This window comes from Rana temporaria, chromosome 1, assembly GCF_905171775.1.
Source record: "Rana temporaria chromosome 1, aRanTem1.1, whole genome shotgun sequence".
NCBI lineage: Eukaryota > Metazoa > Chordata > Amphibia > Anura > Ranidae > Rana > Rana temporaria.
The window spans coordinates 388,911,336-388,932,848 of NC_053489.1; positions in this window are offsets into that span (position 1 = coordinate 388,911,336).

A 21,513-nucleotide genomic window follows, 5' to 3' on the forward strand; every position below is an offset into this window, starting at 1 on the left:
GTTCCCGCCGCGAGGTTCGAATTTTTTTACGTCGTTTGCGCAAGTCGTCCGCGAATCAGGATTTACGCCGTTTACGTACGCGTCGAAATCAATAGGCCCGTACGGCCTACTTAGCCGCAATGCGCACTGGGAAATGTAGTCGCCCGGCGCATGCGCAGTTTAAAAAACGTGAGGTCAAGCCTCATTTCCATACTACACGCCCCCCTCCCAGTCATTTGAATTAGGCGCGCTTACGCCCGCTCGTTTTAGGCTATGCCGCCGAAAATTTGAAGGTAAGTGGTTTGAGAATCACTAATAGCCTAAATAATTTTCGGCGGTGTAGCCTAAAAAGACTAGGCTAGGCCGTCCTAAATTTAGGCCAACCTATGTGAATCTACCCAATTATTTTTATGCTGTTTGTGATCATCTAAATTTGTAAGTTTCCTACTTTTAATAAACCGTTACGTATTTGAATTACTACACTATGGAGTCCCCCCTTTCCTCTCTGTTACCTGAGCATTTAAACAGGAAATCTGTAAGTGGTCGACCAAATAGGAAAAGCGATCGTTCAGTTACTGGAGATTATCAGAAAGGCTTATTTTTAAGCCAGATGAGGTGAGAGGCTGGGGGAAACAAGAGCACCTTTTCTTTGGTATTTGGAGATTGTTTCAGTTTTTGGATTGAAGCACTTGCACTTTTTCTTGGCATTTTGGAGAGTATTTCATCTCAAAGTGGATTTTTGCACCTGGAGTTTTATTTCACATTATTTGGACTGTTTTTACGTATTTATCAGCACAGAGACTTCCTTTTCTTGGCACATGTTTTGAAAACTGCTTGGTTTGCACATAAGACTGTTTTACACTAAACATTTTTTGCACACATTGGGCCAGATTCAAGAAGCAATTGCGCCCGTGTAACCATAGGTTACACGGCGCAATTGCTTACTTGCTCCGGCGTAGCGAATGCTCCTGATTCAGGAACATCGCTACGCCGACTGCAGCCTAAAATCTGCGCGGCATAAGGCTCTTATGCCACGCAGATTTTAGGCTGCATTCTAGCGAAAACCGCTAGGGGGCGCTCCCATTGTGATCTGTGTATAGTATGCAAATTGCATACTAACACCGATTCACAATCTTGCGCTGGCCCTGCGTACGCAAATTATGTACGTCGGGTTTCGTGCAACGTTACACATCCTAATAGCAGGCGCAGCCAATGTTATAGGATGGCCACGTTCCCGCGTCGCAACGTTCAAATTTTACGTCGTTTGCGTAAGTGGATTGTGAATGGCGCTGGACGCCATTCACGTTCACTTTGAAGCAAATGACGTCCTTGCGACGTCATTTGCCGCAATGCACGTCGGGAAAGTTTCCCGACGGAGCATGCACTCTACGCTCGGCGCGGGAGCGCGCCTAATTTAAATGATTCCCGCCCCCGGCGGGATCATTTACATTAGGCGCCTGTACGCCGGGCAAGTTAACACAGCGCCCCCGCAATTTACGGAGCTTCTGCTCCGTGAATCGCGGGCAGCGCTGAAAATTTGCGCGGGCGCAGGGCAAAAACGCTGCCCTGTGCCTGCGTAAGAAAGGCGCAGATTCTTACTGAATCTGGGCCATTGATTATATATTTTATGTAAATTTTTTACTGTTTGCACATCATTTTGCTTGAATTTTGCATATCTGCATTTGTGTATTTGCACAGAAAGGATTGAAATTATTGCACTTTATTAGTATTTGTTTACAGGCACCTAAGGATTATTTTATACTCCTGAATATTGGTTATATATTTATATTAGATTTATTTGAGTGCCACTTCACCCCCCCCCTTTCAATAACTTATTTAGTGTGTGAACACTTCTTTTGTTGTGGCTGCTGCTTTTTATTGGCTTATGATTTTTACACCTGCTGAGGTTTGCGCACCAGTAACCTATACTTTATAATATCTGATAATCCCATGCTGCCTGTACAATGCTATATAAGTTCTCCCTTCGCCTTGGATTTTATATTCATTTTTATATTCGTTGTGTTCTGTATGACTCTCGTGAGGCAAGTTTTGTCTCTTTGATATATTCAGGTTAAGGTAAACATTTATAGGGAATGTTGATCCAGGGAAAATCTGATTGCCTCTCGGGGGATCAGGAAGGACATTTCCCCCCTTCTGTTGCAAATTGGATCATGCTTTGCTGTTTTTTTTTCCTTCCTCTGGATCAAATTTGGGTGAAGGATTGTGTATATGGGATTGTATGTTTGTTTGTTTTTTTATTGGTTTAACTGGATGGATTTTTTTCAACCTGACTAACTATGTAACCATGTAACTATGTAAACAATGGCATCCAGATGATTCTAGCTAGATTTGTAGTTCAGGATCATCTGATATGTTGATGAAGGTACAAGTGCCTTGCTCTATTGCTTCGCACTAATTTTTATTTTTTTGCCCACCATACTGTAAATCAGGGGTCTCCAAACTTTCCAAACAAAGGACCAGTTTACCACCCTTCAAACTTTAGATGTGCCAGGCTGTGGCCAGTGGGAGTAGAACATGCCCTGGAATCAGTGGGAGTAAATAATTCCATATGCTTAATGGTCAGTGGGAGTTAAAAAAAAAAAAACATATCATTGGTGTCAGTGAAAGGAATAGTTTCCCACCATTGGTGTCAGTGAGAGAATTTGTTTCCCTTCTCTGGTGTCCATGGGAGGAATAGTACCCCATTGTTGGTGTCAGAGGAACTGTACTATCAAACTGTTGTACAGTATTACTGGCCAATTTGCTCAGTATACCTGGTCAGGGACCTCACCCAGGATCCCTGATCGGTTTGTTTACAAACAGCAGCCGAGGATCTGACTTTCAGTGGCAAAATTGACAGACGGAGGATTTCTGCGGCAGTTGGAAGACACATAAGGCTGTGGGTAATCTCAATGAATGCTGAAATTATTATTTTTTTTATTGTGTGTTGTTCCTTTAAAAAAAGAGGTACCAGTGTGAGGTTCCTCCTAAAATGTAAACTAAACCTTTATCCAGGCATGCAGCCTGGGTGGCCAAAAAAGGGTGGGAGCAGTGAGCATGCCTCCTCCCCTTCCTGCACCATTCTAGGCAACATACCTGTCAACATTGGGAGGGTACCTTGCAAGGGGGAGGCTGTAAAGCTTTCCCATCTTGCAAGGCAACCTTGTCCATATACTAAAGGATCAAGGACTCTTTCCCACATTTGTTCCCAAGAGAATGTGGGTTTTTTGAAGGAATCTGAAAGTTACTTTTAGAATAGGAGGCCCCCTTGATGTCCCCCCCGTTCCAGTGGATAAAATTCCTTCATCCAGTGATGTAAATACACCATAAGTTACGATGCCCCACATTATGATGACTTGTCACCCGACAATATTGCCCTGAGATACAACGGCTAAAACTAAATGACGTCAGTTACCTGGGTGTTTTTTGTAAACAAACCAGCCAGGGTTCTGGGTGACATCATTGACCAAATATGGTCAAATTTTTCAAGTGTGTTTGATGGTTTGGCAACTCACAGTCAACCCAAAGCCCATCCCTGCTAATGAATTTTTACCTTTTTCCATTGACACTAATACTCAGTGATGTACCTATGGGGGGGGGGGGTGGTCCACCCCAGGTGCCACACATTGGGGGGTGTCAGGCTAGCTATCAGGCATGGGACAAGGCATGGGACAAGGCAGGACGGGTGCCAGGGGAGGGATGGCAGCCTTAGGCCTGGGGGCAAGTCCAGTCAAATGGCCCATAGACCCGGTGGAGGCAAAGTGATGGATCGTAAAAACAGTCTCTAAGGTTTTTTTATGATCACAAAGGTGGGGGGGCAGGGGGGACAATGTGGCCCTCCAGGGCCTGTGGGGGACTTGTACTACCATGGCCTCCAGGAACTAAACTGCAAGCAAGTCCCTGTATGAGTCCCTCAGAGCTGAGGACCTGACCTCCCCTCCACAACTAGTGAAGCAAGCATTAATGCCTGAGATCTAAGGATGTGACCCCCCCCCCCCCAACTACTGACAAACTACAAGTCCCCTGAGATCTAAAGGATGTGTCCCCTTAGATCTCACAGGTTCATGCTGTGCCCTGTAGTCCTTCACTAATTGGGGGGGGAGACGACACATCTTCAGCTCTGAGGGGTTTAAGCTGGGACAGTGGGACCTGTAGTCTTTCACTAGTTGGGGGGCAGGGGTGTGTGACACATCCTGAGCTCTGAGGGGTTCATGCTGGGTCCTTAAAGCGGTTCTCCACCCTAAAGTGGAGTCCCGCTGATCGGAACCCTCCCCCCCTCCGGTGTCACATTTGACACCTTTCAGGGGGGAGGGGGGTGCAGATACCTGTCTAAAGACAGGTATTTGCACCCACTTCTGGCCCGGCATTCACAGGCAAAAGACGGGCATTCCGTCTTATCCCGTCGCCCCCCGTTGTGTGCTGGGAACACTCGGCTCCCAGCACACAGCAGGAGCCAATCGGTGGGCGCGACTCGCACATGCGCCGTAGGGAACCGGGCAGTGAAGCCGCAGCGCTTCACTTCCTGGTTCCCTCAGCGTGGATGGCGGGGGGAGCAGCAGAGAGACGAGCGATCGCTCGTGCTCTGCTGCGATTGGCGCTGGACTCCAGGACAGGTAAGTGTCCTAATATTAAAAGTCAGCAGCTGCAGTATTTGTAGCTGCTGGCTTTTAATATTTTCCCGTGGCACATCCGCTTTAAGTCCTTCACTTTTGTCCCAGCATGAACCCTGGCTTAGATTTAAGGATGTGATCTTCTCCTCTGCTGCCGGCTCATGCTCCCATGACACACATATTCACTGCTCCCAACCTCACCTCAGGCAGCTTGACTCTGGAGAGGCATTTCTGGCAAGAAAAAACAAAAGAGGGAGGGCGCACCGACCTAGTGCATTATCATTAGAGATTTTTATTTTAGTAAAAACAAGTGATTTATACTCACAAACAAGAGTTTGAATACAGCTTTGTCAATTAATCAGACCAGTCTTCTTGGTCCCTGCCAGCAAGACTTGATGATACAGAGGATTCAATGGTACCCTTTAGCGGCGGAATGGCTAACGTTTCTGGAGCGCACCCCTTTCCTCAGAGCCTGAGAGATCTGTTATGGCTCTCTCCAGAAAGTCCTCCAGTATATATATGTGTGTGTGTGTGGGTGTGTGTATAGACAGGCACCTGCACAGATTTAGCAAATCCCGCCCCCAAATTAGTCCCTTAAAGGGAAGCAAAGATCTGCCTCCTCAATGGGATCAGTGATCTAGGCTCACCACTGTCACCAATACTCCCTCTAGTGGCCAAAAAAAAAAAAAAATTATATATATATATATATATATATATATATATATATATATATATATATATATATATATATATATATATATATATATATATATATATATATAAAAATATAAATATAAATATAAATAAAAATAGATAGCTGCGGCTACACAAAGAATACATTTTTGGTACAATGAAACCAAGAAGGTTTTTCTTTGTGTGAGGAAGGGGAGGGGAAGCCGATAGAGATCAGGTAAGACCCAACTCACAGGCTTTCAGTGCATAACTACACACACACACACACACACACACACACACACACACACAAAGGCATAGGGCAACATAGCCATACAATATTGTACTATATTATATTATTGTTTTGTAACATTTTAATATACTGGGTTGTTTTTTTGGTAGAATATTGGTATAATATGGCCTCTCCATAGACCCATGACATTTTCAGGTTGGTCTGGGTTGTGTGCATAGCGGGTGGATGGAGGAGCATGTAGTGTTGCCTGGAAATATATAAGTTGCATCAATAGCTGCACTTAGGTACCTCTTTTTATCTTATTTAAGTGTTTTTAGTGATTTTATCCATTTACTATTAGTATAAGTCTTTCACTTGGAGAGAGCTATATCCATTTAATTATTTTTGAGAGTATGGGTACTCTCCCTCTCTCTGGTTCCATTAACCACTTGCCGACTGCCCACCGCCGTTATACGTCGGCAAGTTGGCTCGGCTGGGCGAGAGCACGTAGTAGGACGTCCTCTCTCCCAGCCGCCATTACTAGTAAAAAAAAATATAATAAAAATGACATAAAAATACCCCCTATTTTGTAAACGCTATAACTTTTGCGCAAACCAATCAATAAACGCTTATTGCGATTTTTTTTTACGAAAAATATGTAGAAGAAAACGTATCGGCCTAAACTGAGGAAAAAAAAAGATTTTTTATATATTTTTGGGGGATATTTATTATAGCAAAATGTAAAAAATATTAATTTTTTTCAAAATTGTCGCTCTAATTTTGTTTATAGCGCAAAAACTAAAAACCGCAGAGGTGATCAAATACCACCAAAAGAAAGCTCTATTTGTGGGAAAAAAAGGACTCCAATTTTGTTTGGGAGCCACGTCGCACGACCGCGCAATTGTCTGTTAAAGCGACGCAGTCCCGAATCGCAAAAAGTACTCTGGTCTTTGGGCAGCAATATGGTCCGGGGGGTAAGTGGTTAATGAACTATAGTTGATTGGACCCTTGCTGAGACGTTTGATGTATATGAGTCCATCTATTGATGTAAATGTTGAAATTCTAAAAATTTGGAATTTCAAATGTTGGGTTGTGTATTCAAATTTTGAGCAATTTCTTTATATATTCTAGAAAGGTTTATCTAATAATATAATTTTTTAGTAATTTATTAATCCATCATATTATATTATACCTGTATGTATTGAATATTAGGCAATACTGGATGTTCATTCCTTCAGGTTCCACCCACTGTGTGCAAACCATATAGCTTTAGCTATAGCTGAAGTTCCAGCTTTGTGATATAATATAGTACAATATTGTATGGCTATGTTGCCCTATGCCTTTGTGTGTGTGTGTAGTTATGCACTGAGGGCCTGTGAGTTGGGTCTTACCTGATCTCTATCGGCTTCCCCTCCCCCACACAAAAAAAAAACCCTTGGTTTCATTGTACCAAAAATGTATTCTTTGTGTAGCCGCAGCTATCTATTTTTATATATATATATATATATAGTGAGGATGGGGGATCAGACTCCAATGGTAGATGCGTTTTTCAGTGAGACGCCAATCCAATACTGAGTTTTTAAGGGCTGGTAGCCCACTTTTATTTAAAAGTAAAGTTCAAAGAAAACAAAAGTAACCCTCGCAGGGGGTTTTCATCATTCCTGTATCTTGGAAATACATCAACAATTCAGCCTCCCGGCTTTCACATTTGCCATCCGGCTGTTCAGGCCTTTAGCTTAGGCCCCAAGTTCTGCTCCTCAGAACTACCAGCTTCTTAGACATAAGCACATGTCTAGCTTACGGTCCCATCCTCACATATGCTCCCCTCCTGTTTCGAACCGGAGGGAGGAACACATAGACCTCCCACCACCAATGGGAAACCTCCAGGCCAGTCATAGGCTGTGTAGGCCCATGTTTTTCGGGTATGTTGCCAACACTTCACCGTGGCGCCCTTGTGCCAAATATCAGCAGCAGGAGCCCTAACCTGCCCAACCTTTTCTCTAAAGGGGCACTACACCCACATCTTCTTCCGGGTGTGCTTCCACCAGCACTTCTTCCTGAACCGTGGGCTCCCACTAATGTCTCTACCCCTTCTATCTGCTGGCCTCAAGATCCTTCTTTTTCCTCCCACGGACCTACTCTCCTGGGACTGTTGGGGACCTACTTCCACGGGGTCTGTCAGGGACTGACCGCTCTCACTACCTGACTCAACACTAACCAACAACATTTGTTTATCAGGTTCACCAACCCCCACGTGATTACCTTTGGCAACCAAACCATCTGAGATCAACACCACACGCTTCTGTGTAACTTCAGTGGCACTGTTCCGCAAAGGGTTACTCAACTCAACATTGTCATTGGGACCTCTTGTCCCCTTGCTTGCTAGGACAGTGTCTATGGAGGGACCACCTACAGGCAAGCAGCTAATCCCTATGGGACAATCCCGCAGTTTCACATCGCCCCCTGTTGTCCAACACTCCGATAGCAATTGTCCTACCAACGCACATTTTTCCATACCACTCTCTTTAACCACTTCTGTGTCCATTGGTACCTCAACCAATAGCTCAGAATTGTCTGACAGTGCTCTACAGTGCTTCTCACACACGTTTTCGTTACAGTTACCACCACTGTTATTTCCTGTCAAAGTGTCTCCGGGTACCTCAAACTGCACCTCTTTGCGAGAGATGGACTGAATTCCCACTACTGCCACGTCCATTCCGAGCCCTTCCTTTACATGAGGTCTAGAGGGTGAGACAGTACGCGCGCCATGTACCAACCACTGCTCAGCCGTACCTCGGACCGCACCAGTAGGAATACATCCCATCACATCAGCACACGGACTTCCACTATGTCTATTATTTCTAACAATTCTCCTGAGCGCCTTCTGCACACAACTGCCGCTGGAAGCACTCTCGAAGAGAACTGTGAGACAACCTTACACAAAATTAACCAACAGTACAGCAACCAATTTTCATCAACACTGCCTAACCATGTCTGTACCACCTGTGTCCACCGATTGGTACTACGCCGTACCACGTCACTCCTCTGCTGTGGATACACGCAGGTGTACATCGGAAAGGTTTTCACCAATTGCAATAACATCTCAGTTATTTGTAGACATGCCACATCTAAACACACAACTCTAGGAATTTTCCCTTTACCAACGATGTGGAGGGGCTCATTTGCTAAAGCGTGAGAGTCATTTAAAGAGACCTCTACCTCAGAGGCAACTGACAAAACTTGCAGCTTCCCCTGAGCACTGCAAATCGCATGTGTCACACTCATCCTCTCACTTTGAGCAACACTGAGCGATTCCAAATCGCTATCCATTACCCCATCATCCTGAAGCTTAACATTCCAAATCTCTTTGGCTGTGGACAAAACCTCTGTTATGCACGCGCCCTTTTCAGATCCTTCCAACTGGAGAGGGTTAACTTCTGCAAAAGCCAACACACTCGTGTCTACCGGCCCTGCAGTCTCTTCCTTTAGCACAGCAGAAATTGTTTCCACTTCACTGTTATCCACTGAGCCTTCTTTCAATATAGCCAACAAACTTATGGCCCATCTGTCCCAGTCTACTTTCTCTATGCTCCCATCAGAGGCACTATGCAGTACGGCTTCAACTGCCAAAGGAGACACAGGACAGAGTGGCTCCACTGCACACACATTTTTAAACATAGCAGGCTGTAATAACATAACTTCACCACATTGCTCAGCTGGCGCTTCATTAAACTAATGAGAACTTTTTCTGCCAGCAGTGACAGACCGTAGTAACCCATTATTACTACAAGTAATTTTAAACATTTGAGTTTTACCATTTTCCTCATCACCAGGGTCAAGTACCCTCTTATCCATCAGAGCGGCACCACAGTTGTCCCCGGCAATCTCTGACTCCAACACACAGAGCTTCCTGGATGTTTCTAAGGACACCTCTGCAGCCTTATCTACCGTTTCTAAGGGAAATCGCATATCCTGCTTAGCGATCACCCCTACCTCATTACTAGGGAACACAACACCATTTGTCAGAATGCATGGCACCCTGCATGCGACTCAGCACATCACCCTTCCTCTCCAAAGGAACTATTTTGCCCACTAGGGCGGCTTCACAGTTGTCCTGGGAAACCCCTTGCCTTACCAATACAGGCTCCTTGGCGGTTTCCCTTGGCAACTCCGCAGCAGCTGTCTCTATCGCTAGGGAACATGACACACCAACTGTTTTGGTCACCCCTAACATATCTCTCTCAACATTCTGCTGGACTACCTTAGGTGCACCCATAGTCCATATGTCCATTTCAGACCTTGACCTTGCTGCAAGCAGGGGTTTACCCTGTGTCTCCCCACTGATCTGGGTAGCACACTGCAGCAAGTCCATCTTTACAACATCTGCCGATCTCCTCACCGGACACACTTCACTTGAAACAGAAACTGCAACAATCTTACCATATTCTGAAGTTGGCAAATCGATCTTCACTTGAAGGCGTCGTCTCTCAGTTGCATATTCACTGGTGAACTCCTCCTGGTGGCCACAGGACGAAATTACAGCAGGCATCTCCCAATGTTTAGCACCCCCTGCAGACACAACAGAAGACTTCTTGTTGCCAGGGGTGACTGCAAACACACCTGAAAAGGAAACTGGGCCCACCAACAAAGAGTTCTGCTCATCAACTTCACTTTCAACTGTACCCCAGAACCTAGGGCAAGAAAATATGCCGCGCCCCAGCTGACCACATTCCAGGCATGGCACTTGGCGACGTTCTCCTGTTGCTAAGGGAGATGACACTCTCCCAACACGCAGAATTTCACTTGCATCTGACACATTTTCTCCGGTTGCTAACGGAAACGGTGCTTTCCCAGCTGCACGTTGCTGGCTCTCCGACACACGTAGACTCTCTCCATGAAGCGGCGTTGCTTTAAACTTGCCAGGACTCTCTGTAGGCAATATCTCTGTCTTGCGGTCCACTGTCCTGACATCATAGGCGTTGCTATGGGCAACTGCACCCATCTGCTCACTCTTTACATTCAGCGCAGGCTTCTCATACCTTTGCTTTGTTGAAGCCTGGGACAAAGGGCATTTGGACACTTCATGCCCCCACTCACTGCATCGCAAACAGCACACCTGGCTTTCAAAACTTTTCACCTTGACAGCTGGCCGACCTACACCAGCGTTGCCAGGGGCAACAGCATGAACTTTGACTTTGGCTTGGTTCAGCGCAGCCAAGTGCTTTTTGCACGATTCTGGGGCTTGTTCTGTCGGCAACAAACCCTCCAGCCACAAAGTTCTGTCTCTCATTTCAGCAAATATTGCTTTCTGTATCGCTGCAAACAGGGCAATAGTTTATAACACAGTTCCTTCTTAATACAGTAAAAATGTTGGTGTACTTGCAAACTTGCAAACAGCACACTTTCACATGCAGACTTTACTCTCTGCGATTCCACTTGAACCATCTATTCACTGGGCCTTCCCAAATGGATATGTCTTCTCAGGCCATGTGCAACACAGTCCCTTAATTGAACTTCTGTGCAATGCTGTTCTCCTGACTGCCACACACAGCTAGCAGCAGTTCACAGCAGACCCTCAGTTCATATTGGCTGTTCATCATAGCATTGTTGCAAACAGGGCCGCCATCAGGGGGGTACAGGCAGTACACCTGTAAGGGGCCCGGAGGCCCACAGGGCCCCAGATGGAAACCCCCCTTTTTTTTTATTTATTTTTTTAGAAAAAAAAAATTTAATATATATTTTTTTATTAAAGGCCCAATTTTTTTTTTTGACGGATGGCAACTCCCCCTTTTTTTTTATTTATTTTTATAAAAAAAAAAATGTAATATATTTTTATTTTTTATTAAAGGGACAATTTTTTTTTTTTTTTTAGGGGTCAGGAGGTCCCCAGTGGCCCGGATGACAACCCCCTATTATATATATTTTTTATTTCTTTTATTTTTATATACATATATATATATTATTAAAGGGCCCAGGATGGAAACTCCCCTTTTTTTTTTGAAATGTCTATTTTATTTTTTAATATATTTGTTTTTATTTATTTTTTTATTAAAGGGTCCAGAGGACCCGGATGGCAACCCCCCTTTTTTTGTAATTTCTTTTTATAAAAAATAATAATAATTTGTATATATATATATATATTAGTGCTGTCAAGCGATTAAAATTTCTAATCGCGATTAATCGCATTAATGTCATAGTTAACTCACGATTAATCGCGCGATTAAGGAGGTTCACCCTTTAAAACATTTTTTTTTGTTTTCTTATTTATTTTTATTTTTTTTATAATATTAAATTGTGTTTTTTTTATTTTTTTACATTTTGATCACTTTTATTGCTGTCACAAGGAATATATCCCTTGTGACAGCAATAGGTGGTGACAGGTACTCTTTATGGAGGGATCGGGGTCTAAAAGACCTCCGAGCCCTCCTTTGCACTTCAAAGTATTCAGATCGCCGAAAACAGCGATTATGAATACTGTGTACTTTTTTAAATCCGGCGCCATTGGCAGCTGAGAAACCCGGAAGTGACGTCATGACGCCGCTTCCGTGGATTTAATGCGGAGACTGAATCAAAGCCGTTTACGGCTTAGTGTCAGTCTCCGCCTGAACACAGAACGCGGCGGATGGAGGATCGGGTCTCCCGGTGGGACGGGAGGCCCGGTCAGAGCGGCGAAAGGCGGCGGGAGGGGGGGGATGTCCCCTCCCGCTCCTCCGGCATAACAACCGAGCGGCTTTTAGCCGCATCGGTTGTTATGTTTGGATAGCCGATCGCCCACTCTAAACAACGGTACCAGGATGATGCCTGCGGCTGCAGGCATCATCCCGGTATAACCCCCGAACGCCGCCTCGTTAATCGCGCGATAAAAAAATTGACGGCGTTAACATGGGTTTGTGTTAACGCCGTTAATAACACGTTTAACTGACAGCACTAATATATAAATATATATATATATATATATATATGGCTCAGAGGTCCCCAGGGCCCCAGATGGCAACCCCCCTTTTTAAAAAAAATATATATATTTTTTATTTCTTTTCATTAAAGGGCCCAGAGGTCCCCCTTTTTTTTTATATATATTTGTCTTTATTTCTTCTTTTTAAATTCGTGGCAGCCACCACCCCCTCCCGCCCCCTTTTCTCATTTTCAGGTGGCAGCACCCCCCCCCCCCCGGTTCTCTGCTCCAGGGGGCCCATGCCTTCAGCTGTGTAAGGGGCCCCATAATTCCTGATGGCGGCCCTGGTTGCAAAACACACGGTTACTCACTGTTTGGTATGCGCGGATCTGGAACTCTTCCAAACTGCCCGAAGCAATACCTCCACCATATGTGAGGTTGGGGGGATCAGACTCCAAGGGTAGATGCGTTTTTCAGTGAGACGCCAATCCAATACTGAGTTTTTAAGGGCTGGTAGCCCACTTTTTATTTAAAAGTAAAGTTCAAAGAAAACAAAAGTAACCCTCGCAGGGGGTTTTCATCATCAACAATTCAGCCTCCCGGCTTTCACATTTGCCATCCGGCTGTTCAGGCCTTTAGCTTAGGACCCAAGTTCTGCTCCTCAGAACTACCAGCTTCTTAGACATAAGCACACATCTAGCTTACGTCCTGCTGCAGCTAAGCACACACCTAGCTTGTCTCTTGCTGCTCCAACAGTAATCACCTCTGCCTCCTGCAGAGATGCATCCACTCTGTCTTCTCTCACAGAGCTTTTGAGAGTCACCTGACTCCTTAGCACAGACCTCCTGTCTGTGGGGTGGGGCCCTGAATGCTGTTCAGGTCAGCCTTAAAAAGCCCAAAACACAGCTGACCCATTAACGTGTGTTTCTCTACAGATTTTGGCGTAAAGCAGCCATTTCTCCCACAGCACAGGGTCCCATCCTCACAATATATATATATATATATATATATATATATATATATATATATATATATATATATATATATATATATATATTTATTTATTTATTTATTATATAAAATAATTTCTCCCCATATCTGTTGTTTTCCCGTTTTTCTATTTTTGGCCACTAGAGGGAGTATTGGTGACAGTGGCGAGCCTAGATCACTGATCCCATTGAGGAGGCAAATCTTTGCTTCCCTTTAAGGGACTAATTTGGGGGCTGGATTTGCTAACTCTGTGCAGGTGCCTGCCTATACACACACCCACACACACACATATATATACTGGAGGGCTTTCTGGAGAGAGCCATAACAGACCTCTCAGGCTCTGAGGAAAGGGGTGCGCCCCATAAACGTTAGCCGTTCCGCCTCTAAAGGGTACCATTGAATCCTCGGTATCATCAAGTCTTGCTGGCAGGGACCAAGAAGACTGGACTGATTAATTGACAAAGCTGTATTCAAACTCTCGTTTGTGAGTATAAATCACTTGTTTTTACTAAAATAAAAATCTCTTATGATAATGCACGGTGCGCCCTCCCTCTTTTGTTTTTTCTTTACTCTCAGTCTGTGAACATCCATGGTTCAGAGGAGGGCTGCAAGACCTGTCATTTTATCTTACGATTGGACTGCATTACCCCATAGCAAAAACACCAGAGCGCAGGGAATTTTTTTGTATTAGTCAGTGGCAGTTCCCTTCCCTCATGCAGGCTCCAATTCCACATGTCACTGCACAGAGAGAGACCCCACTTCACATTTCACTGCACAGAGAGAGACCCCACTCCACATGTCACTGCACAGAGAGAGACCCCGCTCCACATTTCCCTGCAGAAAAAGCAGGGGCAGCCTGTCCATTAGGGGCGCCACCCCCTTGTCCAGGCCACTCCCTATATGCTTAATGGATAGATTCATGCACAGCATGAATCTATCCATGACCGCTGCAGCCATCCCCTATTTAGGATGCCAGGTGCCTAAATTACAGCAGCAGGGGTGTTTTTTTAAGCACCTGATTGAAGCCATAGGCTCTAATAGGCTTCAAAATAGGATGAACTCAGAGTGCACCCAGGTGTGTTAGAAAAGCAAATTAATATTTGCTTTTCTAACACTGAACTGCATCTCCACCAATCGGGAAGAGCGGATCTGATGCCCGTCACCTGATTGGCTGAAAGGACAGGCTCTCCTATTGGATGTCTAGCAGGAGGAAAAACATAAAGGAAGCATAGAGAACACAGGAGCCGCTGCCTGATCCGCTGCCCATCCCACAGCTCACCACCATCACCCGCTACCTGACCCACCACCAAGATGGGGTAAGTGTCGGTCAGACAGCGAGTGGGCGGTGTGGGGTGCTGGTTAAATGCCGATGGGGGGGGGGGGGGTAACATTGGCTGCATTTGATGGGCACATTGGCTGCATTTGATGGGCACAGTGGCTGCATTTGATGGGCACAGTGAGACTGCAATTGATGGGCCACAGTGAGACTGCAATTGATGGGCCACAGTGAGGCAGCAATTGATGGGCCACAGTGAGGCTGCAATTGATGGGCCACAGTGAGGCTGCAATTGATGGGCCACAGTGAGGCTGCAATTGATGGGCCACAGTGAGGCTGCAATTGATGGGCCACAGTGAGGCTGCAATTGATGGGCCACAGTGAGGCTGCAATTGATGGGCCACAGTGAGGCTGCAATTGATGGGCCACAGTGAGGCTGCAATTGATGGGCCACAGTGAGGCTGCAATTGATGGGCCACAGTGAGGCTGCAATTGATTGGTACAGTGAGGCTGCGATGGATGGCACAGTGGCTGCATTTAATGGCAGAGTGAGGGTGCAATTGATGTTTTTTTTCCGTATTTTTGCACCCCCCCAAATAAAATTCGAGCACCAGCCACCACTGACAGAACGAGATATCGCTCCAAATTGTTCGCACAGAGAGACCACTTCTCAAGAAAATTGCTTGATTCCTTTATCAACATAGTAAAGCCTTGTATACACCACTAAGGATGAGCTCCAGGCGTGTTCGCAAAGCCCACGTGCAGAACCCACCAGGAAGTCGGCGCTGCGCTAATCACAGGCAGTGAGACATTTCCCGATCTCTGCAGCCGCACTTCGGGAAATGTCTCCCTGTGATTAGGGGGGTAACATGCAGATCACCAACACTGCAGCCAAACTGCAGCAGACCAGCGTGAGCCCAAATCATAGCGTACAGGACCAGGTATTGCACAAGGCTGCTGAAAGAAACCTCCTTATCTGCAGAGAGAGGGGGAGAGGAATTTGGGAGAGGGGGGGAGAGGCTGGTCACAGCTCACTCACTTGGAAGTAAGGACCCAGCAGGCAGAAGGCTCACTAGCTCGTTATCAGCTTCCAGAGCGTCCCATACAGAGCAGTGACAGTGAGCACCTTCGGAACTCAGTTTAAACTTTCCTGCCCACCTGTCCTATTCAGAGATGGAGCACACAGGCTGCCCGGAGTGTGGGCGGGCACAGTGAGAGAGGAGGCTGGAGGAGGCAGAGCGGATCCACCCCCTTCCATTCGGCTGTTCTCTGCACACAGACTGTCAGCTCAAAAGCAGCACTTTGACAGGACAAATGAGCATGCATGTTCCTGCATGCTTCTGGGCTGTTATCCAGCCCTTCCAGCCTCCCTCCGGAGTCACCCGCAGCAGTGACTCGGCCAACTGCACATGCTCAGTTCACAGCTGCCATCACATCAGCCTTTTTACGGGGAATAAAAGTGGCCTGAGGTGAAAATGTATGCCTGCCCCACCCCAGCACGCCCCTGGCAGGTGCTCTGTAGTGGCTGCTCCTCCATTATTTAGCTCACAGTCAGGCTCTTTACTGCCACCTCTGGCTGCTTCCTGCATGTGCACCCCTCGTGGATTGCAGCTCCTCTCGTGTCTTACATGGACATGTAGAAACAGGACCTGGGACTACGAAGACCACCTTACAAGTGGAGGTAGAAGGCTGTAAGTGTACAGGGGGGCAGCTGAGTGTGTACAGGTAGGTGTGTGTGGGGGGGGGGGGTGGGAGCTGAGTGTGTACAAGTGTGTGTGTGTGGGGGAGCTGAGTGTGTAGTACAGGTGTGTGTGTGGGGGGGGTGGGGAGCTGAGTGTGTACAGGTGTGTGTGTGTGTGGTTGGGGGGGGCAGCTAAGTATGTACAGGTGTGTGTGTGTGTGTGGGCAGCTGAGTGTGTACAGGTGTGTGGTTGGGGGGCATTTGAGTGTGTACAGGTGTTTGTGTGTGGGCAGCTGACTGTGAACAGGTGTGTGTGTGTGTGTGTGGGGGGGGGGCATCTGAGTGTGTGTGTGTGTGGGGGGGGCAGCTGATTGTGTACAGGTGTGTGTGGGGGGGAGGGGGCAACTGAGTGTGTACAGGTGTGTGTGGGGGGGGGCAGCTGAGTGTTTACAGGTGTGTGTGTGTGTGTGTGTGTGGGGGGGCACCTGAGTGTGTACAGGTGTGTGTGTGGGGTGTCAGCTGAGTGTACGTGTGTGTGTGGGGGGGGCAGCTGAGTGTGTACAAGTGTATGTGTGTGTGTGTGTGGGGGGGCTGAGTGTGTACAGGCGTGTGTGTGGGGGGGGGGGGGCAGCTGAGTGTCTATGGGTGTGAGGGGGGCTGAGTGCGTAGAGGTGTGGGGGGGGCTTAGTGCGTAGAGGTGTGAGGGGGGGGCTGAGGGCATAGAGGTGTGAGGGGGGGCTGAGGGCATAGAGGTGTGAGGGGGGCTGAGTGCGAATAGGTGTGAGGGGGACTGAGTGCGAAGAGGTGTGAGGGGGACTGCGTACATAGCGGTGTGAGGAGGGCTGAATGTGTGTGTGATGGGGGGGGTGCTAGATATAGGATCCGCCCCGGGTGCCAAATGCTCGAGGTATGTCCCGGCTAATGATTTTTTTTCTCTCTTGCTCAGTGAATATTCATCCCAATTCTTTGTTTTAGGATTCAGCGGAACTCATCCATCAGTTTCTGATAACATTCACTGTATGTATTATGTAGCCAAATCTTGCATAATCAAATGTTGCCAAGTCGAATGTTGTTTGATTGTTGAAAGTTATTTTCCTATTTCTGGTGGAATCATGGAGAAAATGTTTTGTTAAATCTTGTTTACTAACGGGAATGTACTTTCATTAATTTGCTGGCATGCTTTCCATGGTGCTGAAACAGTTTCAGCTCTAGGAGAGTGAGCTCTGGTTCACACCAGTGCGGTTTTGAAATCGTGATACTTCAGCGAGACTTCAAAGCAGTGCGATTTCATGTGTAGCTTGCTGATATCTGTGTGACTTAATTTAACAGATGTCAATGCAAGTTGCACTAAAATCGCACAGAAATAGTGCAGGAACCTTTTTCAAAGTGGCTGCAACTTGAGTCGCATTAATTTGAACTGTTCCATTGCCATGCATGGAGTGTGACTTTTCATGCGCCTTTGAACTGTCAAGGGCTTAATGTCATTTACTGTCATGTGCCTCTGAAGATGTCCCATCAGACGAAACATGTAAGGGTAAGAGCCTGTAGCGGGAGGTACTCAGATGCCAAACAGCGGCTTTTACTGCTTTTTCTGTATTAATGCAGTTTGCAGCTGGCTGCTTTCTCTCACCTGGAGGTCGTCCATCATCGTCCATCCTGGATCTGTGCTGGCAGAGAAATGCAAGCAGGCCGTGTGTATCATCCATTCTGGGTCTGTGCTGCTTTCTCTTACCTGGAGCTCATCATCAATTATGGGTCTGTGCTGAAAGAGGAGTGCAAGCAGACTGTGCATCTAATCATGCTGATTTGAGCTGTGTTACAGCTATATTTTCTGGGCGTTTGTATGTCATGGTGAACTCATCTTTGGCCATGATGTATTGAGCGTTTTATGACCATTTATAATGATGGTCCATCTGATCTGGAAAAAGGCACTTTTAACTGTGTCACAAGGTGGTGGAATCCCCTCTATCATTGGTGGATTAATACTACACTAGCTGATGAATGGTGATTTCTATTCACACTTTGTGGATTGGATTCTCTCCTGGTTGAAGGATTTCTAAAGAAGAACTGTAGATTATCTTTCCTTCTGAATGTTTTTTTTTTTTATGGACATTTTATTATTTTGTTCATTCACAACTTTATAAATTCTTTTTATGAAATTGTGATTTTGAATGTAAGTCTCATGTTGGTAATTGAATCATTATTAGCTCTGCTTTTTGTCTGCACTGTTTCATAGTTAATTTATTTCTTTAAAGTGGAGGTTCACCCAAAATCTTAATTTTTAACATTGGATTGATGCTCATTTTGTCAAGGGGAATCGGGTGTTTTTTTTTAAATCGAAGCAGTACTTACCGTTTTAGAGAGAGATCTTCTCCACCACTTCCGGGTATGGGCTGCGGGCCAGGGTGTTCCTATTTGATTGACAGGCTTCCGACAGGCTTCCGACGGTCGCATACATCGCGTCACGATTTTCCGAAAGTAGCCGAACGTCGGTGCGCAAGCGCCGTATAGAGCCGCACCGACGTTTGGCTTCTTTCAGCTACTCGTGACGCGATGTATGCGACCGTCGGAAGCCTGTCGGAAGCCTGTCAATCAAATAGGAACGCCCAGTCCCGAAGGCCATACCCGGAAGCGACGAAGAAGATCTATCTCTAAAACAGTAAGTACTGCTTAGATTCCCCTTCACAAAATGAGCCTCGGTCTAATGTTAAAAATTGTTTTTCGGGTGAACTCCCGCTTTAAGCATATACAAGGCTAATATATAGCGAATACAAAAGGATCAGGAAAACGAAATGTACTTATTATATATTTTTATATGCATTGTAAGTGTATCCTTTTAATTATATAGAGGGGTTTTATTACAGAATACAACATCAGTCTTTAATCCACTGGAACCTAACATATTCAAGTGTATTAATCCTCATAAACCGTGTTCTAAAGCAACTATGAAGTGAATATACCTACCTAATGTAGCCCTGTCATTACATCACAGATATCTCTAGGTGCATGCATGTCATTTCTTTTTAAAGTGTATGCAAACCCTAATGCCGCATACACACCATCATTTTATGTGATGAAAAAAAAACTACATTTTCTGTGAAGTAAAAAATGACGTTTTTGAAACTTCAATTTTCAAGACGAAGTTGCCTACACACCATCGTTTTTCTCACAATGTTCTAGCAAAGCGAGGTTACGTTCACCACGTTTTTCCATTGAAGCTCGCTTCATAAGTAGCTTCTGGGCATGCGCGGGTGAAAAAACGTCGTTTTAAACGACGTTTTTTGCTACACACGGTCAATTTCTGTGAAGTAAAAAATTACGTTTTGAAAAACGACACATAAAATTGAAGCATGTTTCAATTTTTTTTGGTCGTTTTTCAGAAGACAAACAACGTTTTCTCCCACACACGGTCAATTAAATTGACGTTTTTAAAAACGTCGTTTTTTTTCATCACATAAAGTGATGGTGTGTACGCGGCATAACAATTAACTTTCCTTATGCATTCCATTTTTGCCTGGTAAATATACAATTTAAAACATTTTGTTCTGTTTATTTCTGTTTTTGAAACTACAGGAAAGAAAGTCAGAAAAAAGAAAACTAGCCACCACATATAAGGACTGGTAAGACTTAATATATCATTTTTTTGTTCTTGCATTTAGATAATCTTCTTAAGTATCTCTGGTGACCAGAATGCCCTTGTGCTTTGAAATGTAGAACTTCCTGAATTTGATGGGTAAATGCTGCCCCCACTGCTTCCACCAAGGCAACTCAGTAACAGGCCAATAGTGATGCTTAGGGGAAGGTAATATACAGGGTTTAGGGGTTCAACCCACCAAACCCAGAAAGTCTCAAGCTATCACAGCACCAGGCATTGTGGGCTCTGGATGCACCTGAAGTACTGGCTCTGTGATGACAGTGCTGCATTAAATATGTGTTTTTCATTAATGCATTAATGGCAAAATACTCTCCTGTTTTAAAGAAAATTTACTCCATACCACTAGGAAAACCATAGTCATATTTTTCTTAATATGCCACTTTCTGCAAACTTTGTGCCTCAGGTGGAGCCCTGGGCAGGAAGGGGGAGGGAGTGCAGGGGAAGTGGCATATCTTGAAGAATAATTGGAGCATTAGTCTTAACTACTGCTGTCTGTGCCTTCATGTTACTTCAGAGGGTGGGTATTACAAGTGGTAAGCACTCACTAGTGCACTCACTACCACTGTGGGCTCCTACCTGTCATTTCAAGAAATAGGTGGTACAAACAGGGTTAGTATGCAGCTGTAATGTCAGAGTATATGGAGCAAAAGTAGAGTCAGCCAATCAGTTGGCAACTGACAGTTTCTTATTGCAGATTCAATCAATACAATCGATACAGTTCCGCACACACGGCTCATGTGTAAGGTAAGGTCTACAGGATTGGATATATCAGTTTGTAAATGGATAGAAAACTGGCTGAAAGACATAATTCAGAGAGTCGTGGTTAATGATTCTTACTCTGAATGGTCCAATGTTATCAGTGGTGTATCCCAAGGTTCAGTGCTGGGACCCTTACTTTTCAATATATTTATAAATGATATTGGGTCTGAGATCAAAAGTAACATTTCTGTCTTTGCAGATGACACCAAGCTATGCAGTGGAATAACGTCCTTGCAGGATGTCGCCAATTTACAAGCCGAACTCAATGCTCTGTCTAATTGGGCGACTGAGTGGCAGATGAGGTTTAATGTTGATAAATGTAAAGTTATGCACTTAGGGAATAAGAATATGCATGCATCATACATGCTAGGGGGAGTACAACTGGGGGGATCTGTAGTGGAGAAGGATCTGGGGGTCTTGATAGATCATAAGCTCAATAATAACATGCAATGCCAAGCTGCGGTTTCCAAAGCGAGCAAAGTCCTTTCTTGTATTAAGAGAGGTATGGACTCCAGAGACAGAGATATAATTTTGCCCCTGTACAAATCATTAGTATGACCTCGTCTGGAATATGCAGTTCAGTTTTGGGCACCAGTTCTCAAAAAGGATATTGGAGAACTGGATAAAGTGCAGAGAAGGGCAACCAAACTGATAAGAGGCATGGAGGAGCTCAGCTATGAGGAAAGATTAGAAGAACTAAATCTATTCACTCTTGAGAAGAGGAGAATTAGGGGGGGATATGATCAACATGTACAAATATATAAGAG